The sequence below is a fragment of the Rhinopithecus bieti genome, unplaced genomic scaffold (genome assembly GCF_001698545.2).
Source record: "Rhinopithecus bieti isolate Rb0 unplaced genomic scaffold, ASM169854v2 scaffold_26607, whole genome shotgun sequence".
NCBI lineage: Eukaryota > Metazoa > Chordata > Mammalia > Primates > Cercopithecidae > Rhinopithecus > Rhinopithecus bieti.
Genome location: NW_016812346.1, coordinates 417,844 through 441,391, shown reverse-complemented (window position 1 = coordinate 441,391; position 23,548 = coordinate 417,844). Strand labels below are relative to the sequence as shown.

The following is a 23,548-nucleotide window of genomic DNA, read 5'->3' as shown; positions in this document are numbered from 1 at the left end:
CTGATGGGGTTTTGGTGTGGGTGTCCTTTCTATTTGCTAGTTTTCCTTCTAACAGTCAGGACCCTCTGCTGCAGGTCTGTTAGAGTTTGCTTGAGGTCCACTCCAGACCCTGTTTGCCTGGGTATCAGCAGTGGAGGCTGCAGAAGACAGAATATTGCTGAACAGCAAGTGTTGCTGTCTGATTCTTCCTCTGGAAGCTTCATCTCAGGGGTGTACCCCACTGTGTGAGGTGGGACGTGTGAGGTGTCTGTCTGCACCTAGTGGGGGATGTCTACCAGTTAGGCTACTCTGGGGTCAGGGACCCACTTAAGCAGGCAGTCTGTCTGTTCTCAGATCTCAACCTCCATGCTGGGAGAACCACTGCTCTCTCTAAAGCTGTCAGACAGGGACATTTACATCTGCAGAGGTTTCTGTTGCTTTTTGTTTAGCTATGTCCTGTCCCCAGAGGTGGAGTCTACAGAGGCAGGCAGTCCTGCTTGAGCTGTGGTGGGCTCCACCCAGTTTGAGCTTCCCGGAGGCTTTGTTTACCTACTAAGCCTCAGCAATGGTGGACACCCCTCCCTCTGCCTGGCTGCCTCCTTGCAGTTAGATCTTAGACTGCTGTGCTAGCAATGAGGGAGGCTCCATGGGCGTGGGACCCTCTGGGCAGGCATGGGATATAATCTCCTGGCGTGCCATTTGCTAAGACCTTTGGCAAAACGCAGTATTAGGGTGGGAGTTACTCGATTTTCCATGTGTCTCGGTTTCCCTTGGCTAGGAAAAGGAATTCTCTTCCCCCTTGCGCTTCCCAGGTGAGGCGATGCCTCGCCCTGCTTCAGCTCTCACTGGTTGGGCTGCACCCACTGACCAGCACTGACTGTCCAACATGCTGCAGTGAGATGAACCCAGTGCCTCAGTTGAAAATGCAGAAATCACCTGTCTTCTGTGTTGCTCATGCTGGGGAGCTGGAGGCTGGAGCTGTTCCTATTCGGCCATCTTGGGTGCCCCTGCCTTAAGTTTCTTATAGATAGTAGTTTGATCTTTTAAGCTGCTGACCTTGGGATTTTTTTTTTTTTCTTCTTTTATCCTATTTGGTGACCTTAAGGGTTTGATTGTGTTAAAGGGTGGATACAGATGACTGGCTTCATTTCTGGAAGATTTTAGGGGGCCAATGCTTAGCTCCTAATTCCTGGACTGTGTGGTCTGAGAAACTTGTTTTGTGCCCCAGCTTTGTCTTCTTGGCCAAAGTGCTCCCTGACCAGTGGTCACTATTCTGATGTGTGGTTCAGCCAAAGCATTTCATAGTGTGGTTGCAGTGGGATCCATCTTCACTTGCATGTGTGAGAAGCAGCAGTGGCAGTGTGGTGAGGTGCATGCTCCTCAGCCACTGCAGGGTACTAGCAGGTGCTGGCGTGCCTGCTTCCGTGTAGGTTCACCACAGTGGCAGAGCCAGCTTGCGGGGTTGGGAGGCCCCTGCTGGCAACTGTGTATGTGGTCACACTGGTGGTGGTGTCAGCACAGGGGTGGAGCACCGTTGGGCACAGGTCTGGGTGCACTCTCTTTGTGCCACAGGCTGGGGTGGTCTCTCAGGATGGGGAGGACCGGCTGTTCTCTGGGCCTTGTTTTACTCCCATGGCAGTGTTGACACAAGGGCAGAGTGCTAATGTGGCTGTGGCTGGTTGCAGCTCGCTGGCTCCTCACCCACAAAAAGCTCTGACTGCAGTGGTGGTCCAGTGGGGAGTGGGGGCAAAGTGTACTCCCACAACAGCTGTGTCAGGGCAGAGCATATGCACACTGGTTGGGCGAGAAAGCTAAAACCTGTCCACGCACATATATACTGGAAAAGTGATGTGTATGGTTGCTGTGGGCCCCAGGGATGCTGCAGTGTGGGAGGGAGCAGGCGTGCTGGTGTTTGACCATGGGGGCTGCCCTGCTAGATCCTTCTGCCTATCAGGGACAATCTTCCCATGTAGGAGCTATGACGTAGCCCCTAGGAGACCCAAAGCTGCCCTGCAAGCAGGTGTGGTAAGGCTGGCCCCCAGAATAGGCCAGTTGACCAAAGGATGCTCAAGTCGGACTGACCCCATTTGGTGGGCAAGATTGCCCTACAGAGTTCAGGTCCATCAGTGTCCCTAGGGCTAATGTCTCCTATGGCTAATGTCTCCTATGGCTAATGTCTCCAAGTTGAGCCTAAGGAGATGGACCTTCCTGCCGGTGCTGTGCTACAGATGCTCTTGCACCAAACCCTCTGGGCTCCACATCAGCTATGTGCTGCCTCTACAAGTTCTCTAAGCAGCTCTCTGCATCAGTGAGTGGCCACAGTGGTCAAGGGGTCTCCTCTTGCTGGGATTCCAGAGGCAGGTGGTAAGAGCAGGTTGCTCTTGGCCAGTTCAACTCACCCATTCCCTGGGAGTTGTTTTTGGCCAGGAATGAGTCCTGGTACATGGTAGCCTCCTTCAGGTTCCCAGCTTCCTCCTCTTTGAGCCCAGCTCCTGTGTTCCCTCCATCTGCTCTCGGTGCCTTCCCTCTGAAGATCTGTTAGGAGTGAGCCAGTCATCTTGGTGCCTCAGTGGCAGCTGTTCCACTTGGCTGCATCTAGTCAGCCATCTTGCCCTCTCCCTCTAGGGCAATTTAAATCCCTGAGTTTTCTCCTTTTTCAGCTGAATATCCCCAGTTCCTCCTGTTTATTATTTCTGATTCCCAGACCATCTTTTATGCCTTATTTGAATAAACTCCAGTTGATTCATGTTTCAAGTGTCGTTTGTTTCAAGGCAGAGTGGCACCATCATCTTCCTATTTTAGATGGTGTGCTTCTATGGAAGCACATGAGATGAAAATTAAATTAGGGTTAATTGTCCTCCCATTGATCACAGCTCTTTAACATCTCCTCAGTCTGACCACATGTCACAGCTCTAACCTGTGATTGCATGTTATCTTGTTCTCTTTGTCACACACACTTAAATCCTTTATCTTTAAAAGCAAATAAAGTGCTTGACATTGGGCACTAGCTCTTTATTCTTCCTTCCAGTTGAACTTCTGCTGGCATTATTTATCTAATATTTTGTTTTCAGTTATGCTAAATGACATTATCAGACCAGAAATACAGAAAATAGAATAAAGAAAGAAAACAGGTATGTTAGTCCTGATGCAATTAGTATTAACATTTTGATATGTTTCCTTCAGCCTTAGTTCATGTGTAAGTGTATGGGAGTGTGGAGTGAGCATGGTACTGTGTAAGATCCATGTTTTTTCATAGTTTTCAAAATTACAATTTTATATCACCTTATATTCTCTCTGGAAAAGACATTGAATTCATGTAACCTTTGGTTTGATGTTGAATGTTTTGTTTGTAAATAATTGTTTATAAACAATGACACAATAATATATATATTTTTCCTCGCAAGTCATTCTCATACTTAGGATTACTTCTTAAATTTGCTTCCCAGAAATCTGTTTCTCCTAAATAGTTTAGGAGAAAACGTTCTCAACTTTTTGGTTAAAAAATTGTAATATAATAGAGTATAAGCATATTTTAGAGATCATTGACTTTAGTCTCTCATTTGTAGGAATGTCACTTGACTAAGAACAAATAACAACAAAAGAACTCACCTGCCTTCCTTCTAAGTAAAGGATGTGTTTGTTACTTCCCCTTTCTAACACCACACTCCACAGAACTACTTATCTATATCTATTTAACAAGGCACATAACTTCCAGGTGAGTACAGTGTATATCTTACAAATAGACACAGTAATTAATAAAAATAAAAAGTAAAACAATTCAAGAACCTCTAAGAAAACAACAAATTATCCACTCAAGTGTGTGTTTATATATTGAAAATATTTCCATCTCAATGATCTAGATTGCTATAGCAAATAATGCGATGGGTGTAAATTTTTAGAACATGAAGGTTTCTGTGTTGAAGATAGTCTTTACTTATAGTTCATGGAATTGTTTATTATTTTCCAGCCTTCCCATATGAGACAGGATTTTCCATTGAAAACCTACAGTCTTTAATACACAGAGTTTCCTGTATTATGTACAGGATTTGTCTTAACAGCCATAAAAAGACTCCTCCAAACTGACGCCACTTTCAAACTACCAGACACTAAAAATGCTTATCCAGGCCCCTCTTGGAGCAGGGCAGGTGCTACATGTCACTCTGGCAGAGACTATCAATGCAATGCCATCTCCAAAATGTTAACATGGGAAATACTTCTTTCTCACATTTTTCTTCATTCTTACTCTTGTTTCTCACCAGTTAGGAGGTATGATGAACACTACTTTTCCCTTGAAGTTTACATATCATTTAACAAACAGTTCTCTCATTTTCACTGGGTGCCAGCTACCATGTTGGACATAAGAACACAGCTGCCCTCATTCTACAACATTCTCACCCTGCCAAGTCCCCATGGTAGCAGCTGCAAATTGTCATTTTGGTCTTCAAGTCTCTGATTCTGGATTCACCTTTCTCATTGTCAGGAGACTTCTCAGAAAACTGATAACTTAAATTGAAGAAAGTAGTGGACCTATTTCAGACTCTACTCAGTTTACAATGATCTCTCCTGCCTGCTGCTTTCATAGTATAGACCTATGGCAGCCACTTTCAGCAAGAATACTTTTTTCCTGGCCACAGCTGCTTAGACCAAATGTTGCCATCATGTCCACTCAGAGTTCTTTCCTCATAAATTTGGAAGTTAGACCAACAAAATTAGTATTTATTTATTTATTTTTAGATGGTTGGATTGTCATAGATACATTTGGGACCTGGAAATAATCATGACTTTTTCCATGAGGATCGGACACCAAAGAAAGCCAGCTCTCAGAGGGAGAAGAATAAAGTGGCCACATAGAAAGAGGCAGAGATAAGAGTTGGAGGATGGAGAGAGTCCAGATAGTTTTCTCATCCTCATCTGCATTTCTGACCTTGTTTTTCAGGAGTTTTTTTTTTCTCTTTCTCATAATAAGTCCCACTTTTTTTTGCTTAACCTACCTCAGGCTGGTTCCTATAACTTAAAATCAAGTGGCCTAACTAATATGCTGGGGGTGTGGAGGTGGGCAAAAAGGCTAAGATGTGCCACCTCAAGAAAACCAGGCATAATGGCCCCATAGAGAGGGTGGTGGGGTTCTTATGGGAAAAACTGCTACACAGCAGTCATCAGGTGAAGAGCGTGTTCTTGACACCAGTCAAAAGAAAAAATGAAAGATAATAAAAATTCAGTGCTCTTGGAATTCAGAAGTTAGCACAAATGGTCTTTCTAATCAGAGAGCAAGAGAAAGGGCCTTGGAGATATAATTTAAAGAAAAAACACAAGTAAACATTAGGTATATGATAGAAGATTGAACACTGGCTTTGCATTTGAAGTAATGAGACCAATTATTTTAGCAAAAAGAACAGAATTTGAACATAAAAATAATTTCTGTCTTATTAAAATGACAACCTAAAAAGCTGGGGTTCCTATTCCCACAATGCTATGCAAGCCAATCCCAAAATGATAGAGCACATGTTGAACAGCTAAAGACAACATCACACAGACTTGTCTGTGAGACATTAGGAAAGTCAACAAATTTCTACAGGCCTTAATTCATCTGAAAAATGGGGCAGTGTATACACAATTCAGAAGATTGCAGTGAGAATAAATGAGACAGTGTAAGTGGCACAGGAGCTGGTATAAAATCTGACAACACAGTAGTTCTCTTTATTTTTGACTTCTGATGATATACTTAACGTTTTTAGTCAAGCCAAAAGGCATTTGGAAAAAAGTTTAGTAAATATGGTCAAGATGAGAAACAGTGTTTAAAACATGGTAGGACTGTCTAACAAGTGTTTATTTAGCATCTACTGTTTTCTGAGTATAATGACAAACTGTAGAGTAATAAGGCAGATTCTCAAGCATGATTCAGGTTGTGATCCTGGAGTTGGTACTCAAGCCCTAGTCCAGATGACTCTTAGACTCTGGCACACTGAGATTGATAGAGTCCGACACTGGGATAGGGACTCAAGTCTGTGGGGTTAAAAAGTCACCCATATTAACTTCATACCTGCTATCGAGTATAAGTTCTTATTTCTTAATCTTAATTGACACTGTGTATGAACACATGATATGGAGTAGAGCACAACTATTCTATATCAACTGGAAATGAGAAATTCTTATTCCTTTGCCATACGTCCTGAAATGGCTAAACAAATGAACAAACAAACAAGCCTTCTTTTTTTTTTTTTTTTGAGACAGGGTCTGGCTCTGTCACCCAGGCTGGAATGCAGTGGTGTAATCTCAGCTCACTGCAACCTCCGCCTTTTGCATTCAAGCGATTCTCCTGCCTCAGCCTCTTGAGTAGCTGAGATTACCCCCACCCATCGCCACGCCTGGCTAATTTTTGTATTTTAGTACAGACAGGGTTTCACCATGTTGGCCAGGCAGGTTTCAAGCTCCTGACCTCAGGTGATTCACCTGCCTTGGCCTCCCAAAGTGCTGGGATTACAGGTGTGAGCCACTGCACCTGGCCCAAACAAGCCCTCTTTCAGCACACAGTGTTGTAATTGTCTGGATACTTGTCTGAGGGCCTAGCTAGGCTGACTATAAACTTTGTAAGCTAAAGAACTTTGTGTCTAATCTATTCCTGCCTGATTAAACTCCCAATTCTGAGCACACTGCTTGATATACAATAGGTGCTGTAGGAAAGAAGGAAAATGAAACAAGGAAGGAATGAAGACAGGAAAGCAGGAAGGCAGGCAGGAAGAAAAACATCTAAAAATCAGGGTATGGATTGACTAATCTGAGGATTTTCTATCATCAACACTCTAAGATTCTGTAAATCTGTTTCTAGAAGATGTATAGTGGCAAAGGACCTCCTAGACTTTTACCCTGGCATACCTGCTGGGACAGTGACACACAGAGGCCAGTGCTTTTCTAACCCACCAGCTAAGAAACTAAACATTTTCCCCAGGGAGGTAAATTCACGGAGAAGCCCTAGTTGTGAGTTGAAGCAGAAAAGACGAGGACTCAACTGCAGAGGTCCAAGTCCACTATGGCAAGTGAACAGATACAACCCCAGGGTGGGTGTCAAGGCCTGCAAGGAAAAAGTTCATGGGCAACAAAATGCCCAGGGCAAAGGCACCATCCTCCATCCCCATATCTTCCCACAAGGGTAAGTGAGCACACTTAACTTGTTGGGCTGATTTAATTTTGTGGTGGAGAGAAAAGAGAGATTGGTGATCGAGGTTCTAGGATGTAACTTTGATACTGATTCTCCGCAAAATATGATTCTCTGATTCATTTATTTACATATATTCAGCTCCTTATTCAACCAGTGTTTACTGATTGGGAAAGCCAAGTTTTATGAGAGGACACAGAGGGAACCACCAATCCAGTGTTAGAGAATTTAAGGAAGCAACATAAAATGTTAGGAGGCAGCAGAGAGGATGAAAGAACTGATGAATGTGAGCTGGCCACCTGAAGAGTAGGAGAAAGGAAATTCCAGTTGCAAACATCTAGCCATTAGAGGGAACATGGTATATTTGGAGAAACTACAAGGAATTCAGTGTAGCTGTGGCATAAGCAAAGAAGGGAAAGGCTAGAGGTGAGGCTGGTATCTGGAAGGGGCCAGACTTGAAGTGTTTTGCAAACCATGCTAATCACTGTGTATTTTTTCTGTAGGTCAGTAGAATGCACAGAAGAAAGCCAGAAAACCAGTCAGATAGATGGCTGCTGAAACAATTCAAGAGAGACATGATGGTAAGCTGATCTACTATAATAGCTGTAGGGAACAGATATAAGTGAGCAAATTAAGAGATAATTAGGAGGCAGGAATTTTCAATGTATATTTGTTTTAAAGATGCAGACAATAAGCTTCTGTGCAGTTTGGATCCCTCCTTACGGGACTGGGTGTAAAGTAAGTACTTAACAAAAGAGCTGGCATACATGGGTGCTAACATATTGTCATCACTTTTGAATGTTGGTCAGGGTCTGGTCTTTATGGTGTGATATGAGTCAAATACCACATGTAGCTTGGGGGATATTTTTTATTTTTTAGTTTGTCGGCACCCAAGGTCAGAGATTCCATCTGCTTCACTTCCATGAAGCTGTAAAACCACAATGCAGCTAATGTAACACAATAGAGCAAAGAATGACCCCAATTTCCTCATTGGTCTGAAGGCCCTGAGGTCAGCTCTTCTCAGGGCTCCCAGGGATCAAGCTTTAACAGAGAGAGGGACCTCTGCACTTCGGTACCACCTCTGCCAAATGCATGCCACAGTTAAATGTGCAATTTCAAGAGAAACAAAATTGAGTTCAGAAAACGGTTGCTGAGGCTGCAGGTATTTGATCATGCTACTTGAGAATCTGTGGGTGGGTTAAAGGGTCGTGGTAGACATGTGTAGTCTTAGATTCCAGTTCAGTCTGTGTAATCTTGTAGCCCCAGGGATTCTGATTCCTGTCTTTGCCCCAGCTTCTCAAAGTATATATATTATTTGTTTTGTTTATTGTGTATCTCCTTACCACTCCCAACAGAATGTAAGCACCATGTGGGGAGAGGTTTTTATTTTATTACTGTAGCCCCAATAATTGGAACAGAGCAGGTGCTTAATTAATGTTTTTTGAATAATTAAATTAGCTGAGTTAACTTGGGATAAATTATTTTAGGTCAGACTTTGGGTTTATCCAGATTTCAAATGGGATTCATTGTATATGTTTTACTCTACCTTCAGGACTCTTTCAAAGCTATAATGAAAAAAATAAAAGATCCCCAGTAGGATGTTCAGCTATCATCTTTTATATTTTAGCTAGTTTATAGCAGCTTTCTGTCTAGCTGGTCATTCATCCAGCCATCAATTCATCCATTCACTCACCATCTCTTTAGTTTAGCATCTGCTATGTACTTTTGTAGAGCCTTTGACATCATTCCATGCTGAGGATTATGCTAGATACCATATTCACCATCTCTAGTGTTTGTGTCAATTTTGCAAAGTGATTGCTATATTTTCTTTTTTATAAATGAGAGAACTGAGGCTCAGTAACTTTACACAGATGTAAAGTAGCAGGGCATGAATTCACATTACAGGTGTGTCCACTTTCTTTTTTTTCTTTCTTAGACGGAATCTCACTCTGCCCCCCAAGCTGGAGTGCAGTGGCATGATCTTGGCTCACTGCAACCTCCACCTCCTGGGTTCAAGAGGTTCTCCTGCCTCAGCCTCCCAAGTAGCTGAGACTACAGGCACCTGCCACCACCCAGCTAATTTTTGTATTTTCAGTAGAGATGAGGTGTCACCATGTTCGCTGGCTGGTCTCGAACTCCTGACCTCTGGTGATCTGCCCGCGTCAGCCTCCCAAAGTGCTGGGATTACAGGCGTGTGCCACTGCGCCAAGCTCAGGTGTATCCAATTTGCTTTTGACTCCCAGATCTTCCAGTTCCTAATTGTAGTTTTCTCACCTGTGAAATAGGCACTAAAATGCCTACCTCACAGGCTCCTCTACTTGAGCCTGGCATAGATGCAGTAAATTTGGTGAAGCACTTAGATAACACCTTACCCTTGCTGCTGTCACAGGTATTTCCATGGGGGTGCCCCACTGACGATCCTCACGGCAAATCACACTCACTACCCTTTTTTGATTACCCTCATGTCATTCATTATTCATGGTCCTTTTAGCAGAAAACCACATATGATATTGCCCACTCCTGCTCATTGCTGGCATACAGTGGCATGTAGGTGTCCTGTCTCTGCACTTCTATTGCCTTCCCAGCTCTTTCAGTGTCCTCTCCTGGGGAAACTCTCACTCCTGAATGCAGACACAGGCCTTCTCTGGGGAAGCTCCAGATGTCTCTTTATGGTTCCTCACTAGTCCCCTCCTATTCAATTCCCTCAGAAAGCCTCTCCTAAAGAGTCATTTCAGTGAACAAACTAAAATTTGATGGTAGCAGTAAAAGTATTTCTCCATGTATTATTTTGTACAAAGCTCAGGAAACAATATTAAATACTAAGAAGAATACAAATATTTCATTTTCCCTTACTAAATGTGGCATTTTGGGGGTGGTTTCTTGCAATATTGGGCATCAGGGCCTTGTCGAATTATGTAAAGTGGTGTTATGATAGAGTGAGAAGATACACACAGGCCCCAATCCAAACCCTAGCTCCTTGTATTTTTATTTATATGTGTGTGTTTGTTTGCCTGTTGTGTCGCTATGTCTTGACCACAAGGTAATGCAACCTTGGCCACTGACATTCTCTTTATTTGCTTCTGTTTAATCATTGCAAAGAGAATGATATTTGAGCATTATAGTGACTACTTCCTTACTCAGCTCACAGAGGAGTAGAGGGCTAAGAAATGAGTTTCCAAATGCCTGCAGTGAGCCAGGCAATGGACTAGGTGCTGTACATATATTGCATATTATTAATTGTTCACAGTTCTTCAAGGCATGTGTTCCCATGTTGTGGATGTATAGCCTGGTGCTCAGAAATATAAAAAAATTCGTCCAAGTCATACGGGTTTGAAACTGGAAATTGAACCCAAGTCTCTCTGACTCCAAAGCCACTACTTTTTCCACCCCACTCTCACACTTAGCACAGCCCAGTTTTACTTCTTCTCTACAGTGTATTATTTGTACATATGTATGGCTCTTAGTTTTCGTTGAAAGTGGAAGTAATGTCTTCTATCTTTTTCTTCTTATTTTTTCATCAAGACTTCTAGTGCTTAGTGCAATATAAATGCTTAATATGTGCTTCTTTAAAAACAACATAGGTGAACATATTTTGTTTTAATGATTAGCTATTAACTCCACGCACCAGACATGAGCATGAGAACCAGACTTTTTCATCTCACATCTTTTCTGATGGTTTTCTTGTGGCCATCCATGCTTAGAACTGTCTGCAGATTTTGCCCTTGAAAACGAAACTTTTATTCCTTTAGTTAAAAGAGTATAATAAAATCCCCAAACTAATAATGCTTTGATTTTTTTTTTTGTTACTTGCCTTTTAAAACTCCTATTGCTTATATAAAATGGAAAACTGCCTTTTTTATTGCTTCAGATTACTTTTGTTAAAATACTTCTGGGCTGCCAAATTTCAACCTGAAGCCAATGTTCATATCCAAGTCACAAATAGGAATGAGAAATATGTTCGGGTTCTTTCCCTCCACTCTCCTTTATACTTCCTCAATCTAAACTTTCCTTTATGTTAACTGTTAACAGAAGTGTTACTTCTGTTAATGCTTGAAGACACTGAGATAAAAGTATTTCTTTCTTATTATTGCATCTGGAAAGAGTTTGACCCTGCTTTTATTTATATGAAGTTCAATGGAAGCCAAAGGAAAAAAAAATAAAGACAAGCAACACTGCAGAGTACTCATATGGAACAAGAGGTCTGCATGGTACTAGCAAGATCAATGATACTGGTCACAAAGCAATGCTTTGGTGACTCAAAGCTCCCTTCTCAAATCAGAAATAATCCTCTAGAAAGAGAAATACAGATTAGACATAAAATGGCAACCACAAGGAGAAAATCAAACTATCATATTAATAGGCAGAAGTTTTTGACAGTAGAAACAACAACAACAACAGTATTATCTCATCATGGTTTTCTTTGTATTCCATGCTGGAAGGGAACATGTGTGGGGAGTACCCATTTCTTGAAGGGGCTACTCCTTCCAGCTTTGAAAGATAATGGGGGAACTGTGGTGGGGTTCAAAGGAGGAAAATGGAGAAATTGGTTGTTTCTACTTTAGGCTGTAAACTGAAGAGACATTACATGTCCTTAGTATTTCCTCCCCCTTGAGATCTTACTCAGATTGCCAGGATGGTATATGAGATAGGGCCTGGGTCTGAAACATTTTTTTTTTAATGAGGGGTCTTTAGGCATATACAGGAACCAAGCATGGCTGCAGTAAGTGGCTGGAAAGGGTTGCATCTTGGGTAACCCTTCTTTGGAGACTGTAGCAAATAACTTGATTTATTTGGCTCTTGATTTCTTTCATTATAATAAATACATAGGTATTACTATCTTGTGATACATTAATTGAGTCAGATGATGGATGTGAGATTGCTTTACTAAGGCCGTATTGCTCTGCAGTTAGATTGTTGGAGTTTAAATTCCAGTTCCACCATTTATTAGCTGTGTGGCCTTGGGCAAAATACTTAACCTCTCTGTGCTTTGGTTTCCTCATCTACCAAACGGTTATAAAGTTGTGAGAATTAAATGAGTTAGTAAACACAAAGCACTTAGAAGTCTGTTTGACATTCAGTAAACAGGCAGTAAACATGCAGTAATGTAGCTTTATCATTGTTTAAGTTTAGGCTACTTAAATAGCATATCCTAATCTAGTATTGCCAATGACCCAGGGATATTCAAGACTCATGTGGGGTAAGAGAGCAATTTCTATGCTTATTAGAAACATGAATCCTGGATTCATTTATTCTTTCAACAGACATTTTATGAACATCAAATATGCCAAGCACTGAGCTCGATACTGAAGATTCAAAGACATATCAGTCACAGCCATTGTTGGCAAAGAATTCTGAGCCTAGGGGAGAGAGAGAGAGAGACAAACAGGAATTATGACAGCAATTATGACAGAGTGAGCATTCCTGGCTGACTGGTTGGCTGGCTATAGGAACGTGGTGGAGAAAGTACCTAACTCAGAGTGTTTGTGATCTGGAAGGGTTTTGGATAAGGCATAATGCTTGAGCAATAAATTGAAGGAATTCCTGGGGAGACTGTGGTTCAGGCAAAGGGAAGAGTAGGTGCAATGGCCAAGAGGTGAGAGAAAGCGTGGTGTATGTGGGTGGCAAGAGGGAAGGACAGAGAGAGAGGTGGAGGAAGAGAAGGAAGAAGAGGAGGAGAACAAATAGGGAAGGAGAAGCAGAAGGAAAAGAGATTCTTTGTTGTCATCCCAGCTACCAGGCCTGTGGTCCTTAATCTCCAACTCCATCTCCAGATAGTCTGGTCCCTTTGAGGATCCCAGAAAGTGAGGTGGGGTCATGGAAACATGTGGTAGGGTGGGGGAAATGGAGGTGATCCTTTCTTCCTTCTGCTTCTCCTGCCTTTCCTGAAAGCCTTCTGTATCCTCATTTTTCATCTCTTCCCTTCCCACTCTGCATTATCCACACTGAGCTTCACCCAGGCACAGGAGCACTCACTGAACTTCTTGCCCAGAGTCTTTCCTTGTCTACGTCTTATATTCTCTGTCTGCAACACTCTCCCTCTTCCCTCTCATTTCATCTAGTTCATTTCAACTCATCCTTTAGGTGTCTCTTAGACACCACTTCCTCTCTGCTTGCATGACCCTTTCTCTCCCTATCCTGGCATTTGTCTTTGAGCTTTACTGTTCTGTCCTCAGCCCCAGCACAGGGCCTGGCACATAGTAATACTTGTTGAACGACACATTGAAGGGCAAGGAGTGGTCTTTATATACATCCCTGACTAGTTCCCCTTCCTTGCTGGCCAAATGCAGTGGTCACCAAGCTCTATTCTGCTGGATGTTCCACCCCTTGTCTCTGCACTTGCCCTCTCTTGCCTGGATAAAGACAAGAATCTTCTCATGCCTCCTTGCAATTGTATCCTACCAGTCCTCACTTAAAATTATGCTGTGACTCCCTATTGCCCCCAGCTAACATCCAGAGTCATTGGTTAGCAGTTGAGGCCTTTCCCATTGTAATAAATAGGACTCCATCTCTGTTCTTCTATGAGGCTCTGAGGTCTTTAAGAGCTTGTCCTGCATCTCTCAATGTCCAACATCCAGCAAAGCACGTGGAACACACTATGTGTCCAGTAAATGTGAATAAATACATCAGGGTCACATGAATCTCAAGTAGAAATATATTGTTTTATGTATTTGAAAAATATGGACTAAAAAACTGTTTAGCAGGGCACTTAGTTTTAAGGGAAGTGTCCCAACAAGGAAACGGAGTTAAATTCAGCACAGCTGATTGCTTCATGATGCCATTCAAGGGTATGAATGAAGTTAACTTCTCTTGTCACATTTACAAACAGGGCTGGTGTGCAGGTGCTCAGGGAGTCTGTCTTTTACGGTTATAGAGAATGCTCCTGCAATGGTCCTGGAAACCACCCACATCTAAACCCAGGTGTGCTGTACTTCTAAAGTTTATTCCTTGCTGACCAGCTGGCATTGTGTGACTTTCTTTGGGAGCATAACTTTCCTTTCCTCTATTTCTTTCTCCTGCACCTATGGCCCACCCCTCAGTTCTTTTGTAGAAAACACATAATCATGGCAAGGGACTTAAATTTTCTGAAAATCAATTTCTTTCTTTGAAAATCATCACCTTCTTCAGACTCTTCTTGTGAAGTATAACAGTGCCATTGTCATTATCATCAGCAGTGATAATATGAATGTCTAACACTTGTCCTACTGCATACTATACGCCAGGCACTAGGCTCAGTACATTTGCTCGGTACTTTTATGTGGATATTCTCATCTAAATTAAAGAGATAACTAACCTCATGTCCCTTAATTCTTAGCACAGTACCTTGCACAGAAGAAATTCTTAATAAATGTTAGTCATTATTATAATTCTGTTAATCCTAATAACATATTCTGAGGTCAGTATTACTATGAATTTTTGTGTGTGCATTTTAACAGATGAGGAGTCTGAGGCTTTCAGAGTGTAATAATATTTAAGAGTGGAGCTGGCATTCAAGCCTGAGCTGCCTGTCTACCAAGGCCAGACTGGTTTCTACACGAGGGAGCTTACTCTAGCTCAGGGTACACATTTCCTGGAGTTGTTTCTATGTAGGAATGAAAATGTACACTCACAGCCCCCATTCTATGTTCATGTATATCTTCCTGAAAAAGAGGCAAAACCAGTCTTGAAGATGAGCAAACATTTCAGGTCTCTGTGTGTTGGATCTGCATTTCTATGAATCAACTGATGAGGTCTCAGATGCATCAATGGAGGCATAGTGACCTGAATGAGAGGTGCAAAATGCAACAGCACTTCTATCTGTTGCACTGACCAGACCACACCAGGAATAGTGTGCATAGCCCTTTGTAGCATGCTCTACATACAATGAGATCCATAATCTTCATTTTTTAGAAATCATGCATTCTAGGGGATAGATTTTATATTTATATGCATGCAAATTTACAAAGACATACATGTCTGGCTGACGTATAGTTGCACATATTGGTATGATACACCAGTTGTTCCACTCAGTGCTTCCAGGTGTTCTTATATCCTCTTCTCCTCACCACTGTATCTACTCCAATCCCTCCTGTGGGACTTCAGACCTCCCCATGTGGTAGCAACTAAAGCGTTAACACTGGATCATCAGGGTTTCCCTGCTGTAGCCCCCAAACACATGCCTGTTCTGATCAGTCAGTGCTTGTGTCATCTGAGTTCCTATGATTCTAATATTGATTGTTCTAATGAATTAGGTGCATTATAAACAAACACAAAAAATAGTAATAAAAAAGATTAGACAAAAGGAGTAAAGAGAAGTTCTTATATTTTCTTATGGCATTGCAGTGGATCAGGTCAGTGTGTTGTGAAGATCACTGATTTAGACATTATTACTTTTTAAGTCCAGCCTCTCTCTTCTTTATTCCTCTTACAGCCTTAGTTCAATTATCAACACTTCTCACATGTAATAAACATCTAGTTGATTCTCCTGCATCCAGTCTTTCTATCCTTAAACCTAATCTTCACTAAAAATCAAGGGAGATATTTTCTGTGACCATAACCCTGAGTTGAGGCTTCTCTGCTAAAGCCTTTCATGCCACCCCAGCACACACTGAGGGCTTTCCAAGTACAGTGTCTAGCAAAACACCATTTTGGGGAAGTAAAAGACACATAATGAAAGCAGCTTTACTTGCTCAAGTCAGTCGGGAAAACATCAGGTTGTAGAGATTTAATTTTTCTTTCTTCTTTTGAGACAGGGTCTCCTTCTGTCGCCCAGGCTAGAGTGCAGGCATTGAATAATCATGGCCTACTGCAGCCTCTATCTCTTGGGCTCAGATGATTTTCCCACCTCTGCCCCTGAGTAGCTGGGACTACAAGTATGTCCCACCATGCCCAGCTATTTAAATTTTTTTTTTTTTTTTTTTTTTTTTGTAGAGACGGGATTTCACTATGTTGCCTGGACTGGTCTCGAACTCCTGGGCTTAAGAGATCCTCTGGCCTTGACTTCCGAAAGTGCTGAGATTATAGGTATAAGTCCTTGTGTTCATGCCAGTTTTTCATTTTTTAAATTTTATAATTTATTTTGCTTATTCTATATTTTCCTTTCCCCCTTTACTCTCTTTTCTTTCTCTGCTTTGTGCATGAAGTTATTTTTTTAATTTTTAATTGTAGGATTCCTAGAAGCCTTTAATGTGGTCTGTGAACTGTGCATCTTACAAAGGGACTCAATGTATACCATTTTGCAAACTTTTTGGTTATGAAACATCTTTTTCAGCACATTACTACTAATATCATTCAGAACAATGTTTTTTTGAACACTAGTGTGGGAAACATTGGTCTTCAGGATCAAGTCTCAACATCTCAGTATGCCAACAATGTCCTTCCTCATCTACCCCTAAACACCAATCCACCAATCATTTCTTTGGTATTCTCTTTTCTTATGGTCCTCCCACTCCTACCCCTTGGTTTAGCACAGTGGTTCTCAAAGTGTGTTCCAGGGATTTCTGCAGGTCACCAAGATTCTTTTAGGAGGTCCACGAGGTCAAACTTGTTATTTTCTTAATATTAGGATGCTACTTTCCTTTTCACTCTCACAGTCCCATGGATTTACAGAGTTTTCCAGAGGCTATGTGATGTGTACTTTTTGCAACAGACTCAGTGCAAGTAGCTGCTATGATAATCCAGCTGTCTCTTACTAAGTGATATTAAAGGGACTTGAAAAATTATAAAACAACTAACTTTTGTTTTGAAAATATAATTTCTTTTATGAAGCATGTTATTTATGTGAACATGTAAGAGGCTTACTGTTATTTTAAATGACTGATAAATAGTTTTTTTAAGTTTCTTAGTTTTAATTTCTTACATTGTAATTGTTGCTGGATACAACCCACTTAAACAATTCATAATAAATTTTAAGAGTATAAAAGGATCTTGAGGCCAAAAATTTGAGGACCACTGTACTGGTCATCCTGAACTATTGACAGCTAGGAGTCTATGCAAATCTGTCTTTCTTTCCTATAGCTGACTTTCTGCTGACTCAGTTAAGTTGTCTTTCTGCTGACCCATGTAATCTTTGATTCTGCCATTATTATAAAAGCCCATTCTTGTTGCTCATAAATTCTGGGATATTCACCTTGACTTCTAAAAATCATCACATCAGAGTTGCCTTCCCAGTTCTCTAGTGGTGAAGCCATTGTCTTCAGGCTCCTTGGGTTTTGTTCCTGTCATCCTACTTCAAAGGAGAATGAGCTTTCCTTCTTCCTCCCGGAACACCAGATCAAAAGCTGGCATGCTGTACAAGGGTGTGTTTAATAGATGGGTCCTGAATATGGATTGCTGTGTCTACATGTCAGCTGCTTTGCTTATAGTCCATTTCTGTATTGCCTTATGCACTGTCTATACCTGAATCAAGCTCATCACACCTGGTTTCCGAATTGGGGGAACAATGCTCTAACCATTCGCCTCTCTTCCAGTCATACTCTTATCTCTAGCTCTTTTACTTCTCTGAAGTGGAGGGATGGCTATTGCTTTTATCTACTCAGAATTTTCCTTCCTCTGCTAACAACTCTCCAGTTCTCAGATGGGAACTGCCCTTTTTCCAGTGTTCGAGCCCTGGTTGGTCTGTTGGTTCAAGAAAGTCAGTTGTAGCAAGCACAGCCCTGGACTTAGATCAAGGTAAGCCCAGATGCCATGTCAAGATACTTTACTTTTCTGAGGTGCCCAGTTTTCCCCTGGACAGAGTATGCCCAAGATGGGCTTTATGCAAACTAGATACTCTTTCCTGGGAATTTTAATTTAAGTAGAGTGATTCAAAGGCTGAAAAGCAGTAGTTGTTCATTCAACCCAGCTGTGGCATCATGAAGAGACCATCCATTGCTTCCTGATATGTAGCTCTCCAGAGTATCTCAGGTTCTTCTACTTTCTAAGACCTGGTTCTTCAAAGTAAGAAACATCATTTTCCTTCTCCATGCCTACCCTCCCCACTAAACAATATATATTGTTTAATAAAGGAAACTTTTAATTAAGAAATATTTCCTACATTTAATAATACACATCTTTGTGTATATCCTTCTGATGCTCTGAAGTCATTTGTTCACCATTGCCCACATGATAAAGTCTAAAAGTTTACTTGGCTTCATGGTCCTGGTGTCTATTAATCAATCTCCACAGATCACCAATTTATTCCTGATTTCACTGATTTTCTCAAATAGACTTGTATCCATTGTTTTAGAAGGATTAAGAGCAGGGGAACCTGATTTTCAGATCCAGTCTTGGTATTTCCTAGCTGTGTCATATTGATAATGATGATATTGACAGTAACAGCTTCCTTGTGTTAAGCAATTACTATGTGCAAGAAACTTCATATATATTATTTGTAATACTTACAATAACCCAGCAGCTTTCTACTGGGGCCAATGTTGCCACCCAGAGGATTTTTGGCAATGTTTGGGGACGATGTTGATCTTGCTAACTTAGGATGGAGTGGTGTTACTGGCATCTACTGTATAGAGGCCAGAGATGCTGCTAAATATTCTGTAATACATAAGGTAGCTGCCACAGAAAAGAATTATCTAGCCCCAAATGTTTATAGTGCTGATGTTGAGAAACCTTAAAATAATTCTATTGTACCCTCATTTTACAGAGGAGAACCTTAAGGCTCAAAGAAATTTAATGGCCTATCCCAGGTGTATATCCTATAGTTAAATATCCAAACATGTTAACTAATATCTAAACATAGGCTAGTCTTGGCTCCAAAGTCCATGCTGTTTCTACTGCTAAATCCTGTAACTGCAAGTATATGAACTCCTTTCATAGATGTGCAGAACTCAGGCTGGGATCCTGAGATTCAGAACTCAGGGAAGGGGCAAGCTAGAAGGGTTGGCTACACAAGTCAGAAATACAATCTAAGCAAAGGATCAGCTCAGTCCAAATAGCTATGCTAAAGGGTCCATTCAGGTAGAAAGTAACTGGGCACAAATTGAAGTCTTAGAATATGAGAATTTCAAGTGGACCATAGGAGGCCCTATGCTCCACAGGGTCTCTGTGAGATAGAGATTCTCTCACATAGATTCTCTATGAGAGTCCACTAGTGGTAGAGCAACAGGAGTTTTTGATAGTGTGTGAGATCTTGCCACCGAGGGGAAGAGATTGTGTACAAAAGTACTAGACAGACGAGACTTTAACTAAGTCACTTATCATCTATAAAGTTCAGTTTCTTTTTCTGTGCAATTAGGGAAACCTTCCTACTCACCTTGTAAGGTCCCAGAGAGGGAATGGATTTCAAGGAGATCTGTAAATGACAGCTGTCATTCAGATCATATATATTCTAATTGAGATATTCCAAGTCTCTTTATCTTTTCTTCCCCAAAGTACATTACATCTCTGGATCCCTGTTCTTAAGTTGGTGCTAGCTCTGTGTGTATGTAATGAAAACAACTTGAATTTGCTCCTATTTCCTCAATACACTATCCCCAGTGGTCTGCAGTTTGCCTATGACTCCTCATCGCTGTATTTGTTCCACACTATCTTTGTGTTGTTAACATTATATGTCAATAAATCATTGCCTTTTTCTGTGTTGGAGTGCCCAGAGGCCATTGTATTTGGGTTCATCTAGAAAATCCAAATAATGTGATAAGAAAACATAAATAATAGATGGGCTTCTTATTCCCTGGGGTGGTCCTGCCAATGTAGTTCACAAATGTAGTTTCTCTTAGTGTCTGTTCAGTCTAATTTTAAGGTCTATAAGAGCAGAATTTAGACCTGAATAAGAAAGTATTGATGGACAGATTTTTTTTTTTTCTCCTATCAATGATCTTATGCACAGGTGTTGAGAAGGATAAGTGTGGGAATACATGTGATTACAAATGAACAAAATTTGACAAATATCAGAATCCTGCCTTTTTTTCCCCTGTGGTTTTCAAGAAAGGAAGAGACAATAACCCTTTTAAAATTATCACTTATACTTTAATAATAATAGAAAGTTTCCATTAAAAAATGAATATCCTGCTATGAATTTAACAAATCTTAGCCTCAGGCCTTTTATTAATTTCCTTTTATTTATTTATTTTTACTCCTCTTATATTTTTTTATGCAAAGGCAAGGCAATCAATAAAGGCACTTAACGTAATTCTCTCCTCTCCACTATAAGTGAAAGCTGATATGTTTGAGCTCTTATTCTCTGAATTTGTATAGAAAGCTAGTATCTGAATATCCCACTCAACTTTTCAGGATGATTTAGTTACTTTATGTGTTCAACTTAATCTTATTTCTCCATCAACTACCCAACAAATAATTACTTAGAATCTATCATGTATAACTCCTACAACTCTAGCTTCTCGCACTTTCAAACTATCTTCTCCATGATTATTAGGGCTAATTTCTTAAAATACACATCTTACAGTCCCTAGCTGAAAAGCCCTCAACAACTTCCTACTGCCTGTCTTAGAAGATAAAGTGTAAATGCCTTATCTAGCATTCAAGACTATCAAATTCAAATCTGTGGATTCTGGCCAAAGTAAGATAATGGGGACCAGATATACCCTCCTGTCTAAAATAAATTAAAACAACTATGCAAAATACATAAAACAACAGCTTTCAGACACTGGACATCAGGGAGTACAAACTAGTGATAGAGGGGAAACAAGGTGAACTGTACCATTGTCCTAGCTTACTGTTTGGAGGGAGTTTCTATCCACAATATCAGCATGGGGCCTAAGGCAGAGTACTGAGGACACCATGAGTTGATAGAATAGAGTTTACAGGGCAGGATACCAGAAAAAAACGGGAGCCGCTTAGCAAAAAAGAGAGCTGCTTAGAGAGAGCGCTCCAGAGATTTACCTCAAGTCTTTAAGTACTGATCAGATGTGCAAGTAAGGAAACTACCAAGGACAGGGAAGCAGTACCTAAATACAATGTAAGAAACAATCAGCGGAGCTCACACAGGACTAGAAATAGTTTGTGTTACCATCAACTGGAGTAAAAACTTCTCATCATTGGTATTCAAAAGAATTTTATCTTAGTGGCAAAATAATATTACCAGTAGACTAAAGGCTCCTCTAGTCCTGGTTAAAAGCAAAATTAATACGAATTAAATTGTTTCCAAGTAATTTAACTGTACTCTGCAATAAAGTTTAACAATATATATGTAAGAAAAAAAAAGAAAAAGAAAAATCAGCCATCAACCAAATAAAATATATAACTAATAGCATCCAATAAAAAATTACCAGACATTTAAAGAAGCAGAAAAATGATACTGATAGAGAGATCAAGCAACTGAAACCAACCCAGAAATAGTACAAATGATGGAATTAGTAGAAAAGGTATTAAAGCAGTTAATGTAATAATATTCTGTGTGTCCAAGAAGGTAGAAGAAAGCATGAGAATGTCAAGGAGAGATTGAAGATACAAGAAAACACAAGTCAGACTTTTAGAGAGGAAGAAAACAATGTTTGACAGTTAGAAAACACACATGCACTAGATGGGAATAACAGATAAACAGGCAGTGCAGAAGAAAAAAGTAAACTTGAGATACTGAAAGAAATACTGAAAATAACATGAACAGAGCATCAGAGAGATATGGAACAATGTTGAGTGGCTGAATATTTGTGTCACTGGAGTACTTACAAAGGAGCTTGACAGAAAAAGCATTTGAAGAAATAACAGCTATTTCCCCCCCAACTTTTATGAAAACTATACACCATAGACCCAAGAAGCACAATGATTATCAAACTAATTAACTAGACAAAAAATACACTAAGGTATATCATAATCAACTTGGTGGAAACCAGATAAAGAGATCATCTTAAAATGAGCAGGTGTGGGGAAGATTACATACAAATGCACACGAGCATGAATGATCTCAGATGAGAATGGAGTATCTTTAAGGCACAGAAAGAAAACAAAACAAAACAAAAAAACTCTGTCAACCCAGAATTATATATCCAGTGAAAATCTTGCCACAATGAAATGAAAATATTTATTTTCAGCCTAAGAAGGGTGAAATAATTTGTTAATTGCAAAATTGTATTACAAGAAATACTAAAGAAAATCTTGCAGATGAAAACTAAACCAGAAGAAAATCTGCATCTATACAAAGCAACGAAAAGCACTGGAAAAGGTATTCTGCTATTTTTTTTCTTAGTTTTAAAATCCTCTAAGAAACAACTTAGCAAATACAAAATAAATAATAAGAAAATATACATTTTACTAGATAACATGGTATATTACTTGAAAAAAGACTGTGATAACTTAAAGATGTATACTCTAAACTCCAAAGCAATAAATAACCAAGCAATGAATTATAGCTAAGTCAACGAAGAAATAAAATAATAAAATATTCAATTAACCTAAAAGAAGGCAGAAGAAGAAGAAAAAGATTAAGAACAGATTAGACAGAAAACAAATAGCAAGTAAGTAGATTTAAATCTATTCATTTCAATAATCACATTAAATAATGAAATGCCAATTAAATGGCAGAGATTACAAAAGTGGGTAAAAAAGAGAGATCAAACTATATGCTGTCTACAATAAACCACTTTAAATTTAAACACACAAATGTTTGTAAAGGATAGAAAAACTGTCATGTCAATCATATAAAAAAGATGTAGTGAAAGTATAGTATATGTTAACATCATAAAAGTATATTTCTGAGTAAAGAACATCACCAGAAATAGACTTTTGTAATAATAAAGGGGTCATTTCAGGAAAAGACATGAGAATCCTAAATATTTATGTGTACAATAGAGATTCAAAATACGTGAAAACAAAAACAGAACTGCAAGGAGAAATAAACAAATCTACAAGTATAGCCATCTATTTCAATACTCTTCCCTCCATAATTGACAAGGAGGAAGAAAAACAGCAAGGATCTAGAAGATCAACCAGCTATCAACCAAAGTGACCTAATTAACATGTATAGACACACTATCTAACAATGATAGAATACACATTTTTTGAAGTGCGCATAGTACATTTTATAACCTCACCCATATTCTAAATTATACTACAAATCTCAAAAACTTTAAGAAGGTTCAAGTCATACCACATAGATTCTCTGATCACAATGGAATTACATTATAAATTAATAACACATATTTCTAAAAATTCCTCAAATATTTGGAAACTAAATAATTCACATCTAAATACTCCATAGGTCGGCCGGGCGCGGTGGCTCAAGCCTGTAATCCCAGCACTTTGGGAGGCCGAGACGGGCGGATCATGAGGTCAGGAGATCAAGACCATCCTGGCTAATACGGTGAAACCCCGTCTCTACTAAAAAATACAAAAAACTAGCCGGGCGACGAGGCGGGCGCCTGTAGTCCCAGCTACTCGGGAGGCTGAGACAGGAGAATGGCGTGAACCCGGGAGGCGGAGCTTGCAGTGAGCTGAGAGCCGGCCACTGCACTCCAGCCTGGGCGGCAGAGCAAGACTCCGTCTCAAAAAAAA

General features: G+C 40.2%; 1 long non-coding RNA gene across 4 annotated transcripts in view; it reads left to right on the top strand.

Annotated features, from left to right (window-relative positions):
* Positions 1 to 12,597: 12,597 nt before the first annotated feature.
* LOC108544694 (uncharacterized) overlaps positions 12,598 to 23,548 on the top strand; it is a 44,529-nt gene continuing 33,578 nt past the window's right edge. For 3 of the 4 annotated variants that reach the window (XR_001889932.1, XR_001889934.1, XR_001889931.1), the window contains exon 1: positions 12,598 to 12,725. This is a non-coding gene — a long non-coding RNA (uncharacterized LOC108544694). Of the gene's footprint in view, positions 12,726 to 16,096; positions 16,133 to 23,548 lie in introns of those variants that run through there. The other variant, XR_001889933.1, reaches the window with a different exon arrangement.